Source organism: Schistocerca serialis, chromosome 2 (assembly GCF_023864345.2).
Source record: "Schistocerca serialis cubense isolate TAMUIC-IGC-003099 chromosome 2, iqSchSeri2.2, whole genome shotgun sequence".
NCBI lineage: Eukaryota > Metazoa > Arthropoda > Insecta > Orthoptera > Acrididae > Schistocerca > Schistocerca serialis.
This window is the reverse complement of record NC_064639.1, coordinates 906184126-906204859: the sequence shown is the minus strand read 5'-3', so window position 1 is coordinate 906204859 and position 20734 is coordinate 906184126. Positions and strand designations below refer to the sequence as shown.

Here is a 20734-nt window from a genome sequence, read left to right as displayed (position 1 = left end):
CCGGCAGGCGCATTTCGAGGCAGGCTAGGGGAGCACATCCAGACGCATTCGGACAGCGTATCCGCGCACATTTCGCATCCTTTGGCAAGAGTCGGCGCCGGCGACGCAAGAGTACGCAGAGGACCGCGTTCTGGCGGCATTTTTAAGCAGTGCAGTGCAGGATTCAGCGTCTGCAGCACCTTCTCCACAGAATGCTACGGCGCTTGACGGCAGTCCCACTTTCCCTTGAGACATCTGCTCGGGAAGCAGCGTGAAGTTACCGCTGGCCCGAGCATCGGTGGTTCAGTGGTAGAATGCTCGCCTGCCACGCGGGCGGCCCGGGTTCGATTCCCGGCCGATGCATCATTTTGCTTTTCCCGCGATAATGCTGCCGCGTGGCTTGCGCGCTTGAGATGCACGATCCACAAGAATGTATAGCTGGATTCCCTTGAGAAGAACCGAGAACGCAGCACTCGCGGGTCCCCACTAGGACGCTCGCATCATGTTCTACAGACTAGCGTCGGCCTGGCCTCACAAGTTGCTGTGTCCCGGTGCCTCCGAGGCACTGAACTTTAACGACAAGGAGTGCTGCCTATCGTTGCAACAGCTGCAGCAACACCGCAATCAACTGGGCCGGCAGTGCACGTGTAGCAACAGAACACGTTATCCAGGAAGTACAGTGTCTCTACGTCTAATATTGGGTACGGTATTTAGGCAGTTTCCAGGACAAGCAGTTCACCCGTGCCTCGGTAGCGCAGTAGGCAGCGCGTAAGTCTCATAATCTTAAGGTCGTGAGTTCGATCCTCACCCGGGGCATTTAATTTTCTGTGACTGATGCTGGTGCTGTTGCTAGGGCGCCAACGTATTTCTTGTTTGTTATCCACAACGTTTCAACGCTTCAGCGGGAGAATGTTTACTTCCTGTTATTGCTACTTACAGCTTCCCTTTTCCTCTTCTCCCAGCAGAGCACGAAGCCAAAAGCACTGCTCTGCGACGTTTGAGGTGCGCGCCTTGCCAGTCAGTATGTGTAAAGATGCTCGCAAAGAGAGAGGGGCGCCGACGCGGCCCTCGACACGAAATGCGACAAGCGACCGTACGAACGGTCGAATGAAACGGCCACATCCGGTGTGGTCTAGTGGCTAGGATACCTGGCTTTCACCCAGGAGGCCCGGGTTCGATTCCCGGTACCGGAACGGAATTTTTTCCACACGAATCGTGACAAGTTTGAGCTGTCCGAGCGGCCGTTTCCCGTCCTGCTCGCAATATAGCTACTGTTTCGTGACCGTCAGCAGAATATAGACTAGGGAAGCAGACACACGACGCCCATAGAAATGGTGTATGGCTTCATGCCACCCGTTTCCAGCGTAGGGCTGAGCAACTGCGTCTGCCGAGGCCCGTTAGCTCAGTTGGTTAGAGCGTCGTGCTAATAACGCGAAGGTCGTGGGTTCGATCCCCCCACGGGCCACTACTCTTTTACTACTGCGAAAAGGCAGCGCCGATTTCAGCTGGCGAGTGTGATGACCAAAAGATCATCACCCTGCGTGGAAGTTGACAGAGGATCCGAACCCGACTCGTCGGGAAGCACTACAGCATTCACTCGGCAATGGCCATAATATCTTGAATACACTGGTTCTCAACCGATAAAGAGAAAATGAAAGAAAATGTCCGATTGCCGATGCGTAACAACTTTGGCCCTGGTCAGTACTTGGGCGGGTGAGCGCATGGGAACACAGGGCACTATTGGCAGTTTTACTTCCTATTTTTGTTTCTCCTTTGACTGATTCGGTCAGGGAAACGCCACCGTGAAATGAAGGGGGCGTGCTGTGTGTCCATCGCCTCGCCTCTCCTTGCCTCTCTCAGTCGTTTCTCGTGCTTGTCGTTTTGATATAGGCCGATTTGAGAGCGTCAGCTCTCGCGTCAGCTGAGCAAAGTCGAGACAAGTCGAGACACACTAAGGGCTGGCGCTTGGAAGGCAACTATGCTGACCATTACACCACCACCGCACAAGCGAGCGCCCCGCCTCCGCGCTGTGTCGGCTTCCCGCCTGTCGGCAGCGGCCGAAGGTGATCGTACCCGGCAGGCGCATTTCGAGGCAGGCTAGGGGAGCACATCCAGACGCATTCGGACAGCGTATCCGCGCACATTTCGCATCCTTTGGCAAGAGTCGGCGCCGGCGACGCAAGAGTACGCAGAGGACCGCGTTCTGGCGGCATTTTTAAGCAGTGCAGTGCAGGATTCAGCGTCTGCAGCACCTTCTCCACAGAATGCTACGGCGCTTGACGGCAGTCCCACTTTCCCTTGAGACATCTGCTCGGGAAGCAGCGTGAAGTTATCGCTGGCCCGAGCATCGGTGGTTCAGTGGTAGAATGCTCGCCTGCCACGCGGGCGGCCCGGGTTCGATTCCCGGCCGATGCATCATTTTGCTTTTCCCGCGATAATGCTGCCGCGTGGCTTGCGCGCTTGAGATGCACGATCCACAAGAATGTATAGCTGGATTCCCTTGAGAAGAACCGAGAACGCAGCACTCGCGGGTCCCCACTAGGATGCTCGCATCATGTTCTACAGACTAGCGTCGGCCTGGCCTCACAAGTTGCTGTGTCCCGGTGCCTCCGAGGCACTGAACTTTAACGACAAGGAGTGCTGCCTATCGTTGCAACAGCTGCAGCAACACCGCAATCAACTGGGCCGGCAGTGCACGTGTAGCAACAGAACACGTTATCCAGGAAGTACAGTGTCTCTACGTCTAATATTGGGTACGGTATTTAGGCAGTTTCCAGGACAAGCAGTTCACCCGTGCCTCGGTAGCGCAGTAGGCAGCGCGTAAGTCTCATAATCTTAAGGTCGTGAGTTCGATCCTCACCCGGGGCATTTAATTTTCTGTGACTGATGCTGGTGCTGTTGCTAGGGCGCCAACGTATTTCTTGTTTGTTATCCACAACGTTTCAACGCTTCAGCGGGAGAATGTTTACTTCCTGTTATTGCTACTTACAGCTTCCCTTTTCCTCTTCTCCCAGCAGAGCACGAAGCCAAAAGCACTGCTCTGCGACGTTTGAGGTGCGCGCCTTGCCAGTCAGTATGTGTAAAGATGCTCGCAAAGAGAGAGGGGCGCCGACGCGGCCCTCGACACGAAATGCGACAAGCGACCGTACGAACGGTCGAATGAAACGGCCACATCCGGTGTGGTCTAGTGGCTAGGATACCTGGCTTTCACCCAGGAGGCCCGGGTTCGATTCCCGGTACCGGAACGGAATTTTTTCCACACGAATCGTGACAAGTTTGAGCTGTCCGAGCGGCCGTTTCCCGTCCTGCTCGCAATATAGCTACTGTTTCGTGACCGTCAGCAGAATATAGACTAGGGAAGCAGACACACGACGCCCATAGAAATGGTGTATGGCTTCATGCCACCCGTTTCCAGCGTAGGGCTGAGCAACTGCGTCTGCCGAGGCCCGTTAGCTCAGTTGGTTAGAGCGTCGTGCTAATAACGCGAAGGTCGTGGGTTCGATCCCCCCACGGGCCACTACTCTTTTACTACTGCGAAAAGGCAGCGCCGATTTCAGCTGGCGAGTGTGATGACCAAAAGATCATCACCCTGCGTGGAAGTTGACAGAGGATCCGAACCCGACTCGTCGGGAAGCACTACAGCATTCACTCGGCAATGGCCATAATATCTTGAATACACTGGTTCTCAACCGATAAAGAGAAAATGAAAGAAAATGTCCGATTGCCGATGCGTAACAACTTTGGCCCTGGTCAGTACTTGGGCGGGTGAGCGCATGGGAACACAGGGCACTATTGGCAGTTTTACTTCCTATTTTTGTTTCTCCTTTGACTGATTCGGTCAGGGAAACGCCACCGTGAAATGAAGGGGGCGTGCTGTGTGTCCATCGCCTCGCCTCTCCTTGCCTCTCTCAGTCGTTTCTCGTGCTTGTCGTTTTGATATAGGCCGATTTGAGAGCGTCAGCTCTCGCGTCAGCTGAGCAAAGTCGAGACAAGTCGAGACACACTAAGGGCTGGCGCTTGGAAGGCAACTATGCTGACCATTACACCACCACCGCACAAGCGAGCGCCCCGCCTCCGCGCTGTGTCGGCTTCCCGCCTGTCGGCAGCGGCCGAAGGTGATCGTACCCGGCAGGCGCATTTCGAGGCAGGCTAGGGGAGCACATCCAGACGCATTCGGACAGCGTATCCGCGCACATTTCGCATCCTTTGGCAAGAGTCGGCGCCGGCGACGCAAGAGTACGCAGAGGACCGCGTTCTGGCGGCATTTTTAAGCAGTGCAGTGCAGGATTCAGCGTCTGCAGCACCTTCTCCACAGAATGCTACGGCGCTTGACGGCAGTCCCACTTTCCCTTGAGACATCTGCTCGGGAAGCAGCGTGAAGTTATCGCTGGCCCGAGCATCGGTGGTTCAGTGGTAGAATGCTCGCCTGCCACGCGGGCGGCCCGGGTTCGATTCCCGGCCGATGCATCATTTTGCTTTTCCCGCGATAATGCTGCCGCGTGGCTTGCGCGCTTGAGATGCACGATCCACAAGAATGTATAGCTGGATTCCCTTGAGAAGAACCGAGAACGCAGCACTCGCGGGTCCCCACTAGGATGCTCGCATCATGTTCTACAGACTAGCGTCGGCCTGGCCTCACAAGTTGCTGTGTCCCGGTGCCTCCGAGGCACTGAACTTTAACGACAAGGAGTGCTGCCTATCGTTGCAACAGCTGCAGCAACACCGCAATCAACTGGGCCGGCAGTGCACGTGTAGCAACAGAACACGTTATCCAGGAAGTACAGTGTCTCTACGTCTAATATTGGGTACGGTATTTAGGCAGTTTCCAGGACAAGCAGTTCACCCGTGCCTCGGTAGCGCAGTAGGCAGCGCGTAAGTCTCATAATCTTAAGGTCGTGAGTTCGATCCTCACCCGGGGCATTTAATTTTCTGTGACTGATGCTGGTGCTGTTGCTAGGGCGCCAACGTATTTCTTGTTTGTTATCCACAACGTTTCAACGCTTCAGCGGGAGAATGTTTACTTCCTGTTATTGCTACTTACAGCTTCCCTTTTCCTCTTCTCCCAGCAGAGCACGAAGCCAAAAGCACTGCTCTGCGACGTTTGAGGTGCGCGCCTTGCCAGTCAGTATGTGTAAAGATGCTCGCAAAGAGAGAGGGGCGCCGACGCGGCCCTCGACACGAAATGCGACAAGCGACCGTACGAACGGTCGAATGAAACGGCCACATCCGGTGTGGTCTAGTGGCTAGGATACCTGGCTTTCACCCAGGAGGCCCGGGTTCGATTCCCGGTACCGGAACGGAATTTTTTCCACACGAATCGTGACAAGTTTGAGCTGTCCGAGCGGTCGTTTCCCGTCCTGCTCGCAATATAGCTACTGTTTCGTGACCGTCAGCAGAATATAGACTAGGGAAGCAGACACACGACGCCCATAGAAATGGTGTATGGCTTCATGCCACCCGTTTCCAGCGTAGGGCTGAGCAACTGCGTCTGCCGAGGCCCGTTAGCTCAGTTGGTTAGAGCGTCGTGCTAATAACGCGAAGGTCGTGGGTTCGATCCCCCCACGGGCCACTACTCTTTTACTACTGCGAAAAGGCAGCGCCGATTTCAGCTGGCGAGTGTGATGACCAAAAGATCATCACCCTGCGTGGAAGTTGACAGAGGATCCGAACCCGACTCGTCGGGAAGCACTACAGCATTCACTCGGCAATGGCCATAATATCTTGAATACACTGGTTCTCAACCGATAAAGAGAAAATGAAAGAAAATGTCCGATTGCCGATGCGTAACAACTTTGGCCCTGGTCAGTACTTGGGCGGGTGAGCGCATGGGAACACAGGGCACTATTGGCAGTTTTACTTCCTATTTTTGTTTCTCCTTTGACTGATTCGGTCAGGGAAACGCCACCGTGAAATGAAGGGGGCGTGCTGTGTGTCCATCGCCTCGCCTCTCCTTGCCTCTCTCAGTCGTTTCTCGTGCTTGTCGTTTTGATATAGGCCGATTTGAGAGCGTCAGCTCTCGCGTCAGCTGAGCAAAGTCGAGACAAGTCGAGACACACTAAGGGCTGGCGCTTGGAAGGCAACTATGCTGACCATTACACCACCACCGCACAAGCGAGCGCCCCGCCTCCGCGCTGTGTCGGCTTCCCGCCTGTCGGCAGCGGCCGAAGGTGATCGTACCCGGCAGGCGCATTTCGAGGCAGGCTAGGGGAGCACATCCAGACGCATTCGGACAGCGTATCCGCGCACATTTCGCATCCTTTGGCAAGAGTCGGCGCCGGCGACGCAAGAGTACGCAGAGGACCGCGTTCTGGCGGCATTTTTAAGCAGTGCAGTGCAGGATTCAGCGTCTGCAGCACCTTCTCCACAGAATGCTACGGCGCTTGACGGCAGTCCCACTTTCCCTTGAGACATCTGCTCGGGAAGCAGCGTGAAGTTACCGCTGGCCCGAGCATCGGTGGTTCAGTGGTAGAATGCTCGCCTGCCACGCGGGCGGCCCGGGTTCGATTCCCGGCCGATGCATCATTTTGCTTTTCCCGCGATAATGCTGCCGCATGGCTTGCGCGCTTGAGATGCACGATCCACAAGAATGTATAGCTGGATTCCCTTGAGAAGAACCGAGAACGCAGCACTCGCGGGTCCCCACTAGGACGCTCGCATCATGTTCTACAGACTAGCGTCGGCCTGGCCTCACAAGTTGCTGTGTCCCGGTGCCTCCGAGGCACTGAACTTTAACGACAAGGAGTGCTGCCTATCGTTGCAACAGCTGCAGCAACACCGCAATCAACTGGGCCGGCAGTGCACGTGTAGCAACAGAACACGTTATCCAGGAAGTACAGTGTCTCTACGTCTAATATTGGGTACGGTATTTAGGCAGTTTCCAGGACAAGCAGTTCACCCGTGCCTCGGTAGCGCAGTAGGCAGCGCGCAAGTCTCATAATCTTAAGGTCGTGAGTTCGATCCTCACCCGGGGCATTTAATTTTCTGTGACTGATGCTGGTGCTGTTGCTAGGGCGCCAACGTATTTCTTGTTTGTTATCCACAACGTTTCAACGCTTCAGCGGGAGAATGTTTACTTCCTGTTATTGCTACTTACAGCTTCCCTTTTCCTCTTCTCCCAGCAGAGCACGAAGCCAAAAGCACTGCTCTGCGACGTTTGAGGTGCGCGCCTTGCCAGTCAGTATGTGTAAAGATGCTCGCAAAGAGAGAGGGGCGCCGACGCGGCCCTCGACACGAAATGCGACAAGCGACCGTACGAACGGTCGAATGAAACGGCCACATCCGGTGTGGTCTAGTGGCTAGGATACCTGGCTTTCACCCAGGAGGCCCGGGTTCGATTCCCGGTACCGGAACGGAATTTTTTCCACACGAATCGTGACAAGTTTGAGCTGTCCGAGCGGCCGTTTCCCGTCCTGCTCGCAATATAGCTACTGTTTCGTGACCGTCAGCAGAATATAGACTAGGGAAGCAGACACACGACGCCCATAGAAATGGTGTATGGCTTCATGCCACCCGTTTCCAGCGTAGGGCTGAGCAACTGCGTCTGCCGAGGCCCGTTAGCTCAGTTGGTTAGAGCGTCGTGCTAATAACGCGAAGGTCGTGGGTTCGATCCCCCCACGGGCCACTACTCTTTTACTACTGCGAAAAGGCAGCGCCGATTTCAGCTGGCGAGTGTGATGACCAAAAGATCATCACCCTGCGTGGAAGTTGACAGAGGATCCGAACCCGACTCGTCGGGAAGCACTACAGCATTCACTCGGCAATGGCCATAATATCTTGAATACACTGGTTCTCAACCGATAAAGAGAAAATGAAAGAAAATGTCCGATTGCCGATGCGTAACAACTTTGGCCCTGGTCAGTACTTGGGCGGGTGAGCGCATGGGAACACAGGGCACTATTGGCAGTTTTACTTCCTATTTTTGTTTCTCCTTTGACTGATTCGGTCAGGGAAACGCCACCGTGAAATGAAGGGGGCGTGCTGTGTGTCCATCGCCTCGCCTCTCCTTGCCTCTCTCAGTCGTTTCTCGTGCTTGTCGTTTTGATATAGGCCGATTTGAGAGCGTCAGCTCTCGCGTCAGCTGAGCAAAGTCGAGACAAGTCGAGACACACTAAGGGCTGGCGCTTGGAAGGCAACTATGCTGACCATTACACCACCACCGCACAAGCGAGCGCCCCGCCTCCGCGCTGTGTCGGCTTCCCGCCTGTCGGCAGCGGCCGAAGGTGATCGTACCCGGCAGGCGCATTTCGAGGCAGGCTAGGGGAGCACATCCAGACGCATTCGGACAGCGTATCCGCGCACATTTCGCATCCTTTGGCAAGAGTCGGCGCCGGCGACGCAAGAGTACGCAGAGGACCGCGTTCTGGCGGCATTTTTAAGCAGTGCAGTGCAGGATTCAGCGTCTGCAGCACCTTCTCCACAGAATGCTACGGCGCTTGACGGCAGTCCCACTTTCCCTTGAGACATCTGCTCGGGAAGCAGCGTGAAGTTACCGCTGGCCCGAGCATCGGTGGTTCAGTGGTAGAATGCTCGCCTGCCACGCGGGCGGCCCGGGTTCGATTCCCGGCCGATGCATCATTTTGCTTTTCCCGCGATAATGCTGCCGCATGGCTTGCGCGCTTGAGATGCACGATCCACAAGAATGTATAGCTGGATTCCCTTGAGAAGAACCGAGAACGCAGCACTCGCGGGTCCCCACTAGGACGCTCGCATCATGTTCTACAGACTAGCGTCGGCCTGGCCTCACAAGTTGCTGTGTCCCGGTGCCTCCGAGGCACTGAACTTTAACGACAAGGAGTGCTGCCTATCGTTGCAACAGCTGCAGCAACACCGCAATCAACTGGGCCGGCAGTGCACGTGTAGCAACAGAACACGTTATCCAGGAAGTACAGTGTCTCTACGTCTAATATTGGGTACGGTATTTAGGCAGTTTCCAGGACAAGCAGTTCACCCGTGCCTCGGTAGCGCAGTAGGCAGCGCGCAAGTCTCATAATCTTAAGGTCGTGAGTTCGATCCTCACCCGGGGCATTTAATTTTCTGTGACTGATGCTGGTGCTGTTGCTAGGGCGCCAACGTATTTCTTGTTTGTTATCCACAACGTTTCAACGCTTCAGCGGGAGAATGTTTACTTCCTGTTATTGCTACTTACAGCTTCCCTTTTCCTCTTCTCCCAGCAGAGCACGAAGCCAAAAGCACTGCTCTGCGACGTTTGAGGTGCGCGCCTTGCCAGTCAGTATGTGTAAAGATGCTCGCAAAGAGAGAGGGGCGCCGACGCGGCCCTCGACACGAAATGCGACAAGCGACCGTACGAACGGTCGAATGAAACGGCCACATCCGGTGTGGTCTAGTGGCTAGGATACCTGGCTTTCACCCAGGAGGCCCGGGTTCGATTCCCGGTACCGGAACGGAATTTTTTCCACACGAATCGTGACAAGTTTGAGCTGTCCGAGCGGCCGTTTCCCGTCCTGCTCGCAATATAGCTACTGTTTCGTGACCGTCAGCAGAATATAGACTAGGGAAGCAGACACACGACGCCCATAGAAATGGTGTATGGCTTCATGCCACCCGTTTCCAGCGTAGGGCTGAGCAACTGCGTCTGCCGAGGCCCGTTAGCTCAGTTGGTTAGAGCGTCGTGCTAATAACGCGAAGGTCGTGGGTTCGATCCCCCCACGGGCCACTACTCTTTTACTACTGCGAAAAGGCAGCGCCGATTTCAGCTGGCGAGTGTGATGACCAAAAGATCATCACCCTGCGTGGAAGTTGACAGAGGATCCGAACCCGACTCGTCGGGAAGCACTACAGCATTCACTCGGCAATGGCCATAATATCTTGAATACACTGGTTCTCAACCGATAAAGAGAAAATGAAAGAAAATGTCCGATTGCCGATGCGTAACAACTTTGGCCCTGGTCAGTACTTGGGCGGGTGAGCGCATGGGAACACAGGGCACTATTGGCAGTTTTACTTCCTATTTTTGTTTCTCCTTTGACTGATTCGGTCAGGGAAACGCCACCGTGAAATGAAGGGGGCGTGCTGTGTGTCCATCGCCTCGCCTCTCCTTGCCTCTCTCAGTCGTTTCTCGTGCTTGTCGTTTTGATATAGGCCGATTTGAGAGCGTCAGCTCTCGCGTCAGCTGAGCAAAGTCGAGACAAGTCGAGACACACTAAGGGCTGGCGCTTGGAAGGCAACTATGCTGACCATTACACCACCACCGCACAAGCGAGCGCCCCGCCTCCGCGCTGTGTCGGCTTCCCGCCTGTCGGCAGCGGCCGAAGGTGATCGTACCCGGCAGGCGCATTTCGAGGCAGGCTAGGGGAGCACATCCAGACGCATTCGGACAGCGTATCCGCGCACATTTCGCATCCTTTGGCAAGAGTCGGCGCCGGCGACGCAAGAGTACGCAGAGGACCGCGTTCTGGCGGCATTTTTAAGCAGTGCAGTGCAGGATTCAGCGTCTGCAGCACCTTCTCCACAGAATGCTACGGCGCTTGACGGCAGTCCCACTTTCCCTTGAGACATCTGCTCGGGAAGCAGCGTGAAGTTACCTCTGGCCCGAGCATCGGTGGTTAAGTGGTAGAATGCTCGCCTGCCACGCGGGCGGCCCGGGTTCGATTCCCGGCCGATGCATCATTTTGCTTTTCCCGCGATAATGCTGCCGCGTGGCTTGCGCGCTTGAGATGCACGATCCACAAGAATGTATAGCTGGATTCCCTTGAGAAGAACCGAGAACGCAGCACTCGCGGGTCCCCACTAGGACGCTCGCATCATGTTCTACAGACTAGCGTCGGCCTGGCCTCACAAGTTGCTGTGTCCCGGTGCCTCCGAGGCACTGAACTTTAACGACAAGGAGTGCTGCCTATCGTTGCAACAGCTGCAGCAACACCGCAATCAACTGGGCCGGCAGTGCACGTGTAGCAACAGAACACGTTATCCAGGAAGTACAGTGTCTCTACGTCTAATATTGGTTACGGTATTTAGGCAGTTTCCAGGACAAGCAGTTCACCCGTGCCTCGGTAGCGCAGTAGGCAGCGCGCAAGTCTCATAATCTTAAGGTCGTGAGTTCGATCCTCACCCGGGGCATTTAATTTTCTGTGACTGATGCTGGTGCTGTTGCTAGGGCGCCAACGTATTTCTTGTTTGTTATCCACAACGTTTCAACGCTTCAGCGGGAGAATGTTTACTTCCTGTTATTGCTACTTACAGCTTCCCTTTTCCTCTTCTCCCAGCAGAGCACGAAGCCAAAAGCACTGCTCTGCGACGTTTGAGGTGCGCGCCTTGCCAGTCAGTATGTGTAAAGATGCTCGCAAAGAGAGAGGGGCGCCGACGCGGCCCTCGACACGAAATGCGACAAGCGACCGTACGAACGGTCGAATGAAACGGCCACATCCGGTGTGGTCTAGTGGCTAGGATACCTGGCTTTCACCCAGGAGGCCCGGGTTCGATTCCCGGTACCGGAACGGAATTTTTTCCACACGAATCGTGACAAGTTTGAGCTGTCCGAGCGGCCGTTTCCCGTCCTGCTCGCAATATAGCTACTGTTTCGTGACCGTCAGCAGAATATAGACTAGGGAAGCAGACACACGACGCCCATAGAAATGGTGTATGGCTTCATGCCACCCGTTTCCAGCGTAGGGCTGAGCAACTGCGTCTGCCGAGGCCCGTTAGCTCAGTTGGTTAGAGCGTCGTGCTAATAACGCGAAGGTCGTGGGTTCGATCCCCCCACGGGCCACTACTCTTTTACTACTGCGAAAAGGCAGCGCCGATTTCAGCTGGCGAGTGTGATGACCAAAAGATCATCACCCTGCGTGGAAGTTGACAGAGGATCCGAACCCGACTCGTCGGGAAGCACTACAGCATTCACTCGGCAATGGCCATAATATCTTGAATACACTGGTTCTCAACCGATAAAGAGAAAATGAAAGAAAATGTCCGATTGCCGATGCGTAACAACTTTGGCCCTGGTCAGTACTTGGGCGGGTGAGCGCATGGGAACACAGGGCACTATTGGCAGTTTTACTTCCTATTTTTGTTTCTCCTTTGACTGATTCGGTCAGGGAAACGCCACCGTGAAATGAAGGGGGCGTGCTGTGTGTCCATCGCCTCGCCTCTCCTTGCCTCTCTCAGTCGTTTCTCGTGCTTGTCGTTTTGATATAGGCCGATTTGAGAGCGTCAGCTCTCGCGTCAGCTGAGCAGAGTCGAGACAAGTCGAGACACACTAAGGGCTGGCGCTTGGAAGGCAACTATGCTGACCATTACACCACCACCGCACAAGCGAGCGCCCCGCCTCCGCGCTGTGTCGGCTTCCCGCCTGTCGGCAGCGGCCGAAGGTGATCGTACCCGGCAGGCGCATTTCGAGGCAGGCTAGGGGAGCACATCCAGACGCATTCGGACAGCGTATCCGCGCACATTTCGCATCCTTTGGCAAGAGTCGGCGCCGGCGACGCAAGAGTACGCAGAGGACCGCGTTCTGGCGGCATTTTTAAGCAGTGCAGTGCAGGATTCAGCGTCTGCAGCACCTTCTCCACAGAATGCTACGGCGCTTGACGGCAGTCCCACTTTCCCTTGAGACATCTGCTCGGGAAGCAGCGTGAAGTTACCGCTGGCCCGAGCATCGGTGGTTCAGTGGTAGAATGCTCGCCTGCCACGCGGGCGGCCCGGGTTCGATTCCCGGCCGATGCATCATTTTGCTTTTCCCGCGATAATGCTGCCGCGTGGCTTGCGCGCTTGAGATGCACGATCCACAAGAATGTATAGCTGGATTCCCTTGAGAAGAACCGAGAACGCAGCACTCGCGGGTCCCCACTAGGACGCTCGCATCATGTTCTACAGACTAGCGTCGGCCTGGCCTCACAAGTTGCTGTGTCCCGGTGCCTCCGAGGCACTGAACTTTAACGACAAGGAGTGCTGCCTATCGTTGCAACAGCTGCAGCAACACCGCAATCAACTGGGCCGGCAGTGCACGTGTAGCAACAGAACACGTTATCCAGGAAGTACAGTGTCTCTACGTCTAATATTGGGTACGGTATTTAGGCAGTTTCCAGGACAAGCAGCTCACCCGTGCCTCGGTAGCGCAGTAGGCAGCGCGTAAGTCTCATAATCTTAAGGTCGTGAGTTCGATCCTCACCCGGGGCATTTAATTTTCTGTGACTGATGCTGGTGCTGTTGCTAGGGCGCCAACGTATTTCTTGTTTGTTATCCACAACGTTTCAACGCTTCAGCGGGAGAATGTTTACTTCCTGTTATTGCTACTTACAGCTTCCCTTTTCCTCTTCTCCCAGCAGAGCACGAAGCCAAAAGCACTGCTCTGCGACGTTTGAGGTGCGCGCCTTGCCAGTCAGTATGTGTAAAGATGCTCGCAAAGAGAGAGGGGCGCCGACGCGGCCCTCGACACGAAATGCGACAAGCGACCGTACGAACGGTCGAATGAAACGGCCACATCCGGTGTGGTCTAGTGGCTAGGATACCTGGCTTTCACCCAGGAGGCCCGGGTTCGATTCCCGGTACCGGAACGGAATTTTTTCCACACGAATCGTGACAAGTTTGAGCTGTCCGAGCGGCCGTTTCCCGTCCTGCTCGCAATATAGCTACTGTTTCGTGACCGTCAGCAGAATATAGACTAGGGAAGCAGACACACGACGCCCATAGAAATGGTGTATGGCTTCATGCCACCCGTTTCCAGCGTAGGGCTGAGCAACTGCGTCTGCCGAGGCCCGTTAGCTCAGTTGGTTAGAGCGTCGTGCTAATAACGCGAAGGTCGTGGGTTCGATCCCCCCACGGGCCACTACTCTTTTACTACTGCGAAAACGCAGCGCCGATTTCAGCTGGCGAGTGTGATGACCAAAAGATCATCACCCTGCGTGGAAGTTGACAGAGGATCCGAACCCGACTCGTCGGGAAGCACTACAGCATTCACTCGGCAATGGCCATAATATCTTGAATACACTGGTTCTCAACCGATAAAGAGAAAATGAAAGAAAATGTCCGATTGCCGATGCGTAACAACTTTGGCCCAGGTCAGTACTTGGGCGGGTGAGCGCATGGGAACACAGGGCACTATTGGCAGTTTTACTTCCTATTTTTGTTTCTCCTTTGACTGATTCGGTCAGGGAAACGCCACCGTGAAATGAAGGGGGCGTGCTGTGTGTCCATCGCCTCGCCTCTCCTTGCCTCTCTGAGTCGTTTCTCGTGCTTGTCGTTTTGATATAGGCCGATTTGAGAGCGTCAGCTCTCGCGTCAGCTGAGCAAAGTCGAGACAAGTCGAGACACACTAAGGGCTGGCGCTTGGAAGGCAACTATGCTGACCATTACACCACCACCGCACAAGCGAGCGCCCCGCCTCCGCGCTGTGTCGGCTTCCCGCCTGTCGGCAGCGGCCGAAGGTGATCGTACCCGGCAGGCGCATTTCGAGGCAGGCTAGGGGAGCACATCCAGACGCATTCGGACAGCGTATCCGCGCACATTTCGCATCCTTTGGCAAGAGTCGGCGCCGGCGACGCAAGAGTACGCAGAGGACCGCGTTCTGGCGGCATTTTTAAGCAGTGCAGTGCAGGATTCAGCGTCTGCAGCACCTTCTCCACAGAATGCTACGGCGCTTGACGGCAGTCCCACTTTCCCTTGAGACATCTGCTCGGGAAGCAGCGTGAAGTTACCGCTGGCCCGAGCATCGGTGGTTCAGTGGTAGAATGCTCGCCTGCCACGCGGGCGGCCCGGGTTCGATTCCCGGCCGATGCATCATTTTGCTTTTCCCGCGATAATGCTGCCGCGTGGCTTGCGCGCTTGAGATGCACGATCCACAAGAATGTATAGCTGGATTCCCTTGAGAAGAACCGAGAACGCAGCACTCGCGGGTCCCCACTAGGACGCTCGCATCATGTTCTACAGACTAGCGTCGGCCTGGCCTCACAAGTTGCTGTGTCCCGGTGCCTCCGAGGCACTGAACTTTAACGACAAGGAGTGCTGCCTATCGTTGCAACAGCTGCAGCAACACCGCAATCAACTGGGCCGGCAGTGCACGTGTAGCAACAGAACACGTTATCCAGGAAGTACAGTGTCTCTACGTCTAATATTGGGTACGGTATTTAGGCAGTTTCCAGGACAAGCAGTTCACCCGTGCCTCGGTAGCGCAGTAGGCAGCGCGCAAGTCTCATAATCTTAAGGTCGTGAGTTCGATCCTCACCCGGGGCATTTAATTTTCTGTGACTGATGCTGGTGCTGTTGCTAGGGCGCCAACGTATTTCTTGTTTGTTATCCACAACGTTTCAACGCTTCAGCGGGAGAATGTTTACTTCCTGTTATTGCTACTTACAGCTTCCCTTTTCCTCTTCTCCCAGCAGAGCACGAAGCCAAAAGCACTGCTCTGCGACGTTTGAGGTGCGCGCCTTGCCAGTCAGTATGTGTAAAGATGCTCGCAAAGAGAGAGGGGCGCCGACGCGGCCCTCGACACGAAATGCGACAAGCGACCGTACGAACGGTCGAATGAAACGGCCACATCCGGTGTGGTCTAGTGGCTAGGATACCTGGCTTTCACCCAGGAGGCCCGGGTTCGATTCCCGGTACCGGAACGGAATTTTTTCCACACGAATCGTGACAAGTTTGAGCTGTCCGAGCGGCCGTTTCCCGTCCTGCTCGCAATATAGCTACTGTTTCGTGACCGTCAGCAGAATATAGACTAGGGAAGCAGACACACGACGCCCATAGAAATGGTGTATGGCTTCATGCCACCCGTTTCCAGCGTAGGGCTGAGCAACTGCGTCTGCCGAGGCCCGTTAGCTCAGTTGGTTAGAGCGTCGTGCTAATAACGCGAAGGTCGTGGGTTCGATCCCCCCACGGGCCACTACTCTTTTACTACTGCGAAAAGGCAGCGCCGATTTCAGCTGGCGAGTGTGATGACCAAAAGATCATCACCCTGCGTGGAAGTTGACAGAGGATCCGAACCCGACTCGTCGGGAAGCACTACAGCATTCACTCGGCAATGGCCATAATATCTTGAATACACTGGTTCTCAACCGATAAAGAGAAAATGAAAGAAAATGTCCGATTGCCGATGCGTAACAACTTTGGCCCTGGTCAGTACTTGGGCGGGTGAGCGCATGGGAACACAGGGCACTATTGGCAGTTTTACTTCCTATTTTTGTTTCTCCTTTGACTGATTCGGTCAGGGAAACGCCACCGTGAAATGAAGGGGGCGTGCTGTGTGTCCATCGCCTCGCCTCTCCTTGCCTCTCTCAGTCGTTTCTCGTGCTTGTCGTTTTGATATAGGCCGATTTGAGAGCGTCAGCTCTCGCGTCAGCTGAGCAGAGTCGAGACAAGTCGAGACACACTAAGGGCTGGCGCTTGGAAGGCAACTATGCTGACCATTACACCACCACCGCACAAGCGAGCGCCCCGCCTCCGCGCTGTGTCGGCTTCCCGCCTGTCGGCAGCGGCCGAAGGTGATCGTACCCGGCAGGCGCATTTCGAGGCAGGCTAGGGGAGCACATCCAGACGCATTCGGACAGCGTATCCGCGCACATTTCGCATCCTTTGGCAAGAGTCGGCGCCGGCGACGCAAGAGTACGCAGAGGACCGCGTTCTGGCGGCATTTTTAAGCAGTGCAGTGCAGGATTCAGCGTCTGCAGCACCTTCTCCACAGAATGCTACGGCGCTTGACGGCAGTCCCACTTTCCCTTGAGACATCTGCTCGGGAAGCAGCGTGAAGTTACCGCTGGCCCGAGCATCGGTGGTTCAGTGGTAGAATGCTCGCCTGCCACGCGGGCGGCCCGGGTTCGATTCCCGGCCGATGCATCATTTTGCTTTTCCCGCGATAATGCTGCCGCGTGGCTTGCGCGCTTGAGATGCACGATCCACAAGAATGTATAGCTGGATTCCCTTGAGAAGAACCGAGAACGCAGCACTCGCGGGTCCCCACTAGGACGCTCGCATCATGTTCTACAGACTAGCGTCGGCCTGGCCTCACAAGTTGCTGTGTCCCGGTGCCTCCGAGGCACTGAACTTTAACGACAAGGAGTGCTGCCTATCGTTGCAACAGCTGCAGCAACACCGCAATCAACTGGGCCGGCAGTGCACGTGTAGCAACAGAACCCGTTATCCAGGAAGTACAGTGTCTCTACGTCTAATATTGGGTACGGTATTTAGGCAGTTTCCAGGACAAGCAGTTCACCCGTGCCTCGGTAGCGCAGTAGGCAGCGCGTAAGTCTCATAATCTTAAGGTCGTGAGTTCGATCCTCACCCGGGGCATTTAATTTTCTGTGACTGATGCTGGTGCTGTTGCTAGGGCGCCAACGTATTTCTTGTTTGTTATCCACAACGTTTCAACGCTTCAGCGGGAGAATGTTTACTTCCTGTTATTGCTACTTACAGCTTCCCTTTTCCTCTTCTCCCAGCAGAGCACGAAGCCAAAAGCACTGCTCTGCGACGTTTGAGGTGCGCGCCTTGCCAGTCAGTATGTGTAAAGATGCTCGCAAAGAGAGAGGGGCGCCGACGCGGCCCTCGACACGAAATGCGACAAGCGACCGTACGAACGGTCGAATGAAACGGCCACATCCGGTGTGGTCTAGTGGCTAGGATACCTGGCTTTCACCCAGGAGGCCCGGGTTCGATTCCCGGTACCGGAACGGAATTTTTTCCACACGAATCGTGACAAGTTTGAGCTGTCCGAGCGGCCGTTTCCCGTCCTGCTCGCAATATAGCTACTGTTTCGTGACCGTCAGCAGAATATAGACTAGGGAAGCAGACACACGACGCCCATAGAAATGGTGTATGGCTTCATGCCACCCGTTTCCAGCGTAGGGCTGAGCAACTGCGTCTGCCGAGGCCCGTTAGCTCAGTTGGTTAGAGCGTCGTGCTAATAACGCGAAGGTCGTGGGTTCGATCCCCCCACGGGCCACTACTCTTTTACTACTGCGAAAAGGCAGCGCCGATTTCAGCTGGCGAGTGTGATGACCAAAAGATCATCACCCTGCGTGGAAGTTGACAGAGGATCCGAACCCGACTCGTCGGGAAGCACTACAGCATTCACTCGGCAATGGCCATAATATCTTGAATACACTGGTTCTCAACCGATAAAGAGAAAATGAAAGAAAATGTCCGATTGCCGATGCGTAACAACTTTGGCCCTGGTCAGTACTTGGGCGGGTGAGCGCATGGGAACACAGGGCACTATTGGCAGTTTTACTTCCTATTTTTGTTTCTCCTTTGACTGATTCGGTCAGGGAAACGCCACCGTGAAATGAAGGGGGCGTGCTGTGTGTCCATCGCCTCGCCTCTCCTTGCCTCTCTCAGTCGTTTCTCGTGCTTGTCGTTTTGATATAGGCCGATTTGAGAGCGTCAGCTCTCGCGTCAGCTGAGCAGAGTCGAGACAAGTCGAGACACACTAAGGGCTGGCGCTTGGAAGGCAACTATGCTGACCATTACACCACCACCGCACAAGCGAGCGCCCCGCCTCCGCGCTGTGTCGGCTTCCCGCCTGTCGGCAGCGGCCGAAGGTGATCGTACCAAGCAGGCGCATTTCGAGGCAGGCTAGGGGAGCACATCCAGACGCATTCGGACAGCGTATCCGCGCACATTTCGCATCCTTTGGCAAGAGTCGGCGCCGGCGACGCAAGAGTACGCAGAGGACCGCGTTCTGGCGGCATTTTTAAGCAGTGCAGTGCAGGATTCAGCGTCTGCAGCACCTTCTCCACAGAATGCTACGGCGCTTGACGGCAGTCCCACTTTCCCTTGAGACATCTGCTCGGGAAGCAGCGTGAAGTTACCGCTGGCCCGAGCATCGGTGGTTCAGTGGTAGAATGCTCGCCTGCCACGCGGGCGGCCCGGGTTCGATTCCCGGCCGATGCATCATTTTGCTTTTCCCGCGATAATGCTGCCGCGTGGCTTGCGCGCTTGAGATGCACGATCCACAAGAATGTATAGCTGGATTCCCTTGAGAAGAACCGAGAACGCAGCACTCGCGGGTCCCCACTAGGACGCTCGCATCATGTTCTACAGACTAGCGTCGGCCTGGCCTCACAAGTTGCTGTGTCCCGGTGCCTCCGAGGCACTGAACTTTAACGACAAGGAGTGCTGCCTATCGTTGCAACAGCTGCAGCAGCACCGCAATCAACTGGGCCGGCAGTGCACGTGTAGCAACAGAACACGTTATCCAGGAAGTACAGTGTCTCTACGTCTAATATTGGGTACGGTATTTAGGCAGTTTCCAGGACAAGCAGTTCACCCGTGCCTCGGTAGCGCAGTAGGCAGCGCGTAAGTCTCATAATCTTAAGGTCGTGAGTTCGATCCTCACCCGGGGCATTTAATTTTCTGTGACTGATGCTGGTGCTGTTGCTAGGGCGCCAACGTATTTCTTGTTTGTTATCCACAACGTTTCAACGCTTCAGCGGGAGAATGTTTACTTCCTGTTATTGCTACTTACAGCTTCCCTTTTCCTCTTCTCCCAGCAGAGCACGAAGCCAAAAGCACTGCTCTGCGACGTTTGAGGTGCGCGCCTTGCCAGTCAGTATGTGTAAAGATGCTCGCAAAGAGAGAGGGGCGCCGACGCGGCCCTCGACACGAAATGCGACAAGCGACCGTACGAACGGTCGAATGAAACGGCCACATCCGGTGTGGTCTAGTGGCTAGGATACCTGGCTTTCACCCAGGAGGCCCGGGTTCGATTCCCGGTACCGGAACGGAATTTTTTCCACACGAATCGTGACAAGTTTGAGCTGTCCGAGCGGCCGTTTCCCGTCCTGCTCGCAATATAGCTACTGTTTCGTGACCGTCAGCAGAATATAGACTAGGGAAGCAGACACACGACGCCCATAGAAATGGTGTATGGCTTCATGCCACCCGTTTCCAGCGTAGGGCTGAGCAACTGCGTCTGCCGAGGCCCGTTAGCTCAGTTGGTTAGAGCGTCGTGCTAATAACGCGAAGGTCGTGGGTTCGATCCCCCCACGGGCCACTACTCTTTTACTACTGCGAAAAGGCAGCGCCGATTTCAGCTGGCGAGTGTGATGACCAAAAGATCATCACCCTGCGTGGAAGTTGACAGAGGATCCGAACCCGACTCGTCGGGAAGCACTACAGCATTCACTCGGCAATGGCCATAATATCTTGAATACACTGGTTCTCAACCGATAAAGAGAAAATGAAAGAAAATGTCCGATTGCCGATGCGTAACAACTTTGGCCCTGGTCAGTACTTGGGCGGGTGAGCGCATGGGAACACAGGGCACTATTGGCAGTTTTACTTCCTATTTTTGTTTCTCCTTTGACTGATTCGGTCAGGGAAACGCCACCGTGAAATGAAGGGGGCGTGCTGTGTGTCCATCGCCTCGCCTCTCCTTGCCTCTCTCAGTCGTTTCTCGTGCTTGTCGTTTTGATATAGGCCGATTTGAGAGCGTCAGCTCTCGCGTCAGCTGAGCAGAGTCGAGACAAGTCGAGACACACTAAGGGCTGGCGCTTGGAAGGCAACTATGCTGACCATTACACCACCACCGCACAAGCGAGCGCCCCGCCTCCGCGCTGTGTCGGCTTCCCGCCTGTCGGCAGCGGCCGAAGGTGATCGTACCCGGCAGGCGCATTTCGAGGCAGGCTAGGGGAGCACATCCAGACGCATTCGGACAGCGTATCCGTGCACATCGTGCGGAGCAGCGGAACGGTTGCGGCTTTGTTTACGTCGCCGGGACTTTGGCGCTTCGTTCTTCGTGATTGCTGCTTTACAGATTTGTAAGTAACAAAATGTCGACATTCTCGAGAGCTAACACCGTTCAGTGTGTCTTTGA

The 20734-nt window shown here is 55.2% G+C and overlaps 40 non-coding genes across 40 annotated transcripts; all 40 read left to right on the top strand.

Annotated features, from left to right (window-relative positions):
* The first annotated feature begins 271 nt into the window (after positions 1–271).
* Positions 272–342, top strand: Trnag-gcc (transfer RNA glycine (anticodon GCC)). Its single transcript has one exon. It is a non-coding gene; the product is annotated as a tRNA-Gly (tRNA).
* Positions 343–722: 380 nt separating this feature from the next.
* Positions 723–795, top strand: Trnam-cau (transfer RNA methionine (anticodon CAU)). The gene has a single exon. It is a non-coding gene; the product is annotated as a tRNA-Met (tRNA).
* A 305-nt stretch (positions 796–1100) lies between these two features.
* Positions 1101–1172, top strand: Trnae-uuc (transfer RNA glutamic acid (anticodon UUC)). The gene has a single exon. It is a non-coding gene; the product is annotated as a tRNA-Glu (tRNA).
* Positions 1173–1370: 198 nt separating this feature from the next.
* Positions 1371–1444, top strand: Trnai-aau (transfer RNA isoleucine (anticodon AAU)). The gene has a single exon. It is a non-coding gene; the product is annotated as a tRNA-Ile (tRNA).
* Positions 1445–2323: 879 nt separating this feature from the next.
* Trnag-gcc (transfer RNA glycine (anticodon GCC)) lies at positions 2324–2394 on the top strand. Its single transcript has one exon. It is a non-coding gene; the product is annotated as a tRNA-Gly (tRNA).
* A 380-nt stretch (positions 2395–2774) lies between these two features.
* On the top strand, positions 2775–2847 carry Trnam-cau (transfer RNA methionine (anticodon CAU)). Its single transcript has one exon. It is a non-coding gene; the product is annotated as a tRNA-Met (tRNA).
* A 305-nt stretch (positions 2848–3152) lies between these two features.
* Positions 3153–3224, top strand: Trnae-uuc (transfer RNA glutamic acid (anticodon UUC)). The gene has a single exon. It is a non-coding gene; the product is annotated as a tRNA-Glu (tRNA).
* Positions 3225–3422: 198 nt separating this feature from the next.
* Trnai-aau (transfer RNA isoleucine (anticodon AAU)) lies at positions 3423–3496 on the top strand. The gene has a single exon. It is a non-coding gene; the product is annotated as a tRNA-Ile (tRNA).
* An 879-nt stretch (positions 3497–4375) lies between these two features.
* Trnag-gcc (transfer RNA glycine (anticodon GCC)) lies at positions 4376–4446 on the top strand. The gene has a single exon. It is a non-coding gene; the product is annotated as a tRNA-Gly (tRNA).
* Positions 4447–4826: 380 nt separating this feature from the next.
* On the top strand, positions 4827–4899 carry Trnam-cau (transfer RNA methionine (anticodon CAU)). Its single transcript has one exon. It is a non-coding gene; the product is annotated as a tRNA-Met (tRNA).
* A 305-nt stretch (positions 4900–5204) lies between these two features.
* Trnae-uuc (transfer RNA glutamic acid (anticodon UUC)) lies at positions 5205–5276 on the top strand. Its single transcript has one exon. It is a non-coding gene; the product is annotated as a tRNA-Glu (tRNA).
* Positions 5277–5474: 198 nt separating this feature from the next.
* Trnai-aau (transfer RNA isoleucine (anticodon AAU)) lies at positions 5475–5548 on the top strand. Its single transcript has one exon. It is a non-coding gene; the product is annotated as a tRNA-Ile (tRNA).
* Positions 5549–6427: 879 nt separating this feature from the next.
* On the top strand, positions 6428–6498 carry Trnag-gcc (transfer RNA glycine (anticodon GCC)). Its single transcript has one exon. It is a non-coding gene; the product is annotated as a tRNA-Gly (tRNA).
* Positions 6499–6878: 380 nt separating this feature from the next.
* Positions 6879–6951, top strand: Trnam-cau (transfer RNA methionine (anticodon CAU)). The gene has a single exon. It is a non-coding gene; the product is annotated as a tRNA-Met (tRNA).
* Positions 6952–7256: 305 nt separating this feature from the next.
* On the top strand, positions 7257–7328 carry Trnae-uuc (transfer RNA glutamic acid (anticodon UUC)). The gene has a single exon. It is a non-coding gene; the product is annotated as a tRNA-Glu (tRNA).
* A 198-nt stretch (positions 7329–7526) lies between these two features.
* On the top strand, positions 7527–7600 carry Trnai-aau (transfer RNA isoleucine (anticodon AAU)). Its single transcript has one exon. It is a non-coding gene; the product is annotated as a tRNA-Ile (tRNA).
* An 879-nt stretch (positions 7601–8479) lies between these two features.
* Positions 8480–8550, top strand: Trnag-gcc (transfer RNA glycine (anticodon GCC)). The gene has a single exon. It is a non-coding gene; the product is annotated as a tRNA-Gly (tRNA).
* Positions 8551–8930: 380 nt separating this feature from the next.
* Positions 8931–9003, top strand: Trnam-cau (transfer RNA methionine (anticodon CAU)). Its single transcript has one exon. It is a non-coding gene; the product is annotated as a tRNA-Met (tRNA).
* Positions 9004–9308: 305 nt separating this feature from the next.
* Positions 9309–9380, top strand: Trnae-uuc (transfer RNA glutamic acid (anticodon UUC)). Its single transcript has one exon. It is a non-coding gene; the product is annotated as a tRNA-Glu (tRNA).
* Positions 9381–9578: 198 nt separating this feature from the next.
* Positions 9579–9652, top strand: Trnai-aau (transfer RNA isoleucine (anticodon AAU)). Its single transcript has one exon. It is a non-coding gene; the product is annotated as a tRNA-Ile (tRNA).
* An 879-nt stretch (positions 9653–10531) lies between these two features.
* Trnag-gcc (transfer RNA glycine (anticodon GCC)) lies at positions 10532–10602 on the top strand. Its single transcript has one exon. It is a non-coding gene; the product is annotated as a tRNA-Gly (tRNA).
* A 380-nt stretch (positions 10603–10982) lies between these two features.
* On the top strand, positions 10983–11055 carry Trnam-cau (transfer RNA methionine (anticodon CAU)). The gene has a single exon. It is a non-coding gene; the product is annotated as a tRNA-Met (tRNA).
* A 305-nt stretch (positions 11056–11360) lies between these two features.
* On the top strand, positions 11361–11432 carry Trnae-uuc (transfer RNA glutamic acid (anticodon UUC)). The gene has a single exon. It is a non-coding gene; the product is annotated as a tRNA-Glu (tRNA).
* A 198-nt stretch (positions 11433–11630) lies between these two features.
* Positions 11631–11704, top strand: Trnai-aau (transfer RNA isoleucine (anticodon AAU)). Its single transcript has one exon. It is a non-coding gene; the product is annotated as a tRNA-Ile (tRNA).
* An 879-nt stretch (positions 11705–12583) lies between these two features.
* On the top strand, positions 12584–12654 carry Trnag-gcc (transfer RNA glycine (anticodon GCC)). Its single transcript has one exon. It is a non-coding gene; the product is annotated as a tRNA-Gly (tRNA).
* A 380-nt stretch (positions 12655–13034) lies between these two features.
* Positions 13035–13107, top strand: Trnam-cau (transfer RNA methionine (anticodon CAU)). The gene has a single exon. It is a non-coding gene; the product is annotated as a tRNA-Met (tRNA).
* A 305-nt stretch (positions 13108–13412) lies between these two features.
* On the top strand, positions 13413–13484 carry Trnae-uuc (transfer RNA glutamic acid (anticodon UUC)). The gene has a single exon. It is a non-coding gene; the product is annotated as a tRNA-Glu (tRNA).
* A 198-nt stretch (positions 13485–13682) lies between these two features.
* Positions 13683–13756, top strand: Trnai-aau (transfer RNA isoleucine (anticodon AAU)). Its single transcript has one exon. It is a non-coding gene; the product is annotated as a tRNA-Ile (tRNA).
* An 879-nt stretch (positions 13757–14635) lies between these two features.
* Positions 14636–14706, top strand: Trnag-gcc (transfer RNA glycine (anticodon GCC)). Its single transcript has one exon. It is a non-coding gene; the product is annotated as a tRNA-Gly (tRNA).
* Positions 14707–15086: 380 nt separating this feature from the next.
* On the top strand, positions 15087–15159 carry Trnam-cau (transfer RNA methionine (anticodon CAU)). Its single transcript has one exon. It is a non-coding gene; the product is annotated as a tRNA-Met (tRNA).
* Positions 15160–15464: 305 nt separating this feature from the next.
* On the top strand, positions 15465–15536 carry Trnae-uuc (transfer RNA glutamic acid (anticodon UUC)). The gene has a single exon. It is a non-coding gene; the product is annotated as a tRNA-Glu (tRNA).
* Positions 15537–15734: 198 nt separating this feature from the next.
* Trnai-aau (transfer RNA isoleucine (anticodon AAU)) lies at positions 15735–15808 on the top strand. Its single transcript has one exon. It is a non-coding gene; the product is annotated as a tRNA-Ile (tRNA).
* Positions 15809–16687: 879 nt separating this feature from the next.
* On the top strand, positions 16688–16758 carry Trnag-gcc (transfer RNA glycine (anticodon GCC)). Its single transcript has one exon. It is a non-coding gene; the product is annotated as a tRNA-Gly (tRNA).
* Positions 16759–17138: 380 nt separating this feature from the next.
* Trnam-cau (transfer RNA methionine (anticodon CAU)) lies at positions 17139–17211 on the top strand. The gene has a single exon. It is a non-coding gene; the product is annotated as a tRNA-Met (tRNA).
* Positions 17212–17516: 305 nt separating this feature from the next.
* Positions 17517–17588, top strand: Trnae-uuc (transfer RNA glutamic acid (anticodon UUC)). Its single transcript has one exon. It is a non-coding gene; the product is annotated as a tRNA-Glu (tRNA).
* Positions 17589–17786: 198 nt separating this feature from the next.
* Positions 17787–17860, top strand: Trnai-aau (transfer RNA isoleucine (anticodon AAU)). The gene has a single exon. It is a non-coding gene; the product is annotated as a tRNA-Ile (tRNA).
* An 879-nt stretch (positions 17861–18739) lies between these two features.
* Trnag-gcc (transfer RNA glycine (anticodon GCC)) lies at positions 18740–18810 on the top strand. Its single transcript has one exon. It is a non-coding gene; the product is annotated as a tRNA-Gly (tRNA).
* A 380-nt stretch (positions 18811–19190) lies between these two features.
* Trnam-cau (transfer RNA methionine (anticodon CAU)) lies at positions 19191–19263 on the top strand. Its single transcript has one exon. It is a non-coding gene; the product is annotated as a tRNA-Met (tRNA).
* Positions 19264–19568: 305 nt separating this feature from the next.
* Trnae-uuc (transfer RNA glutamic acid (anticodon UUC)) lies at positions 19569–19640 on the top strand. The gene has a single exon. It is a non-coding gene; the product is annotated as a tRNA-Glu (tRNA).
* Positions 19641–19838: 198 nt separating this feature from the next.
* Trnai-aau (transfer RNA isoleucine (anticodon AAU)) lies at positions 19839–19912 on the top strand. Its single transcript has one exon. It is a non-coding gene; the product is annotated as a tRNA-Ile (tRNA).
* The last annotated feature ends 822 nt before the right edge of the window (positions 19913–20734 follow it).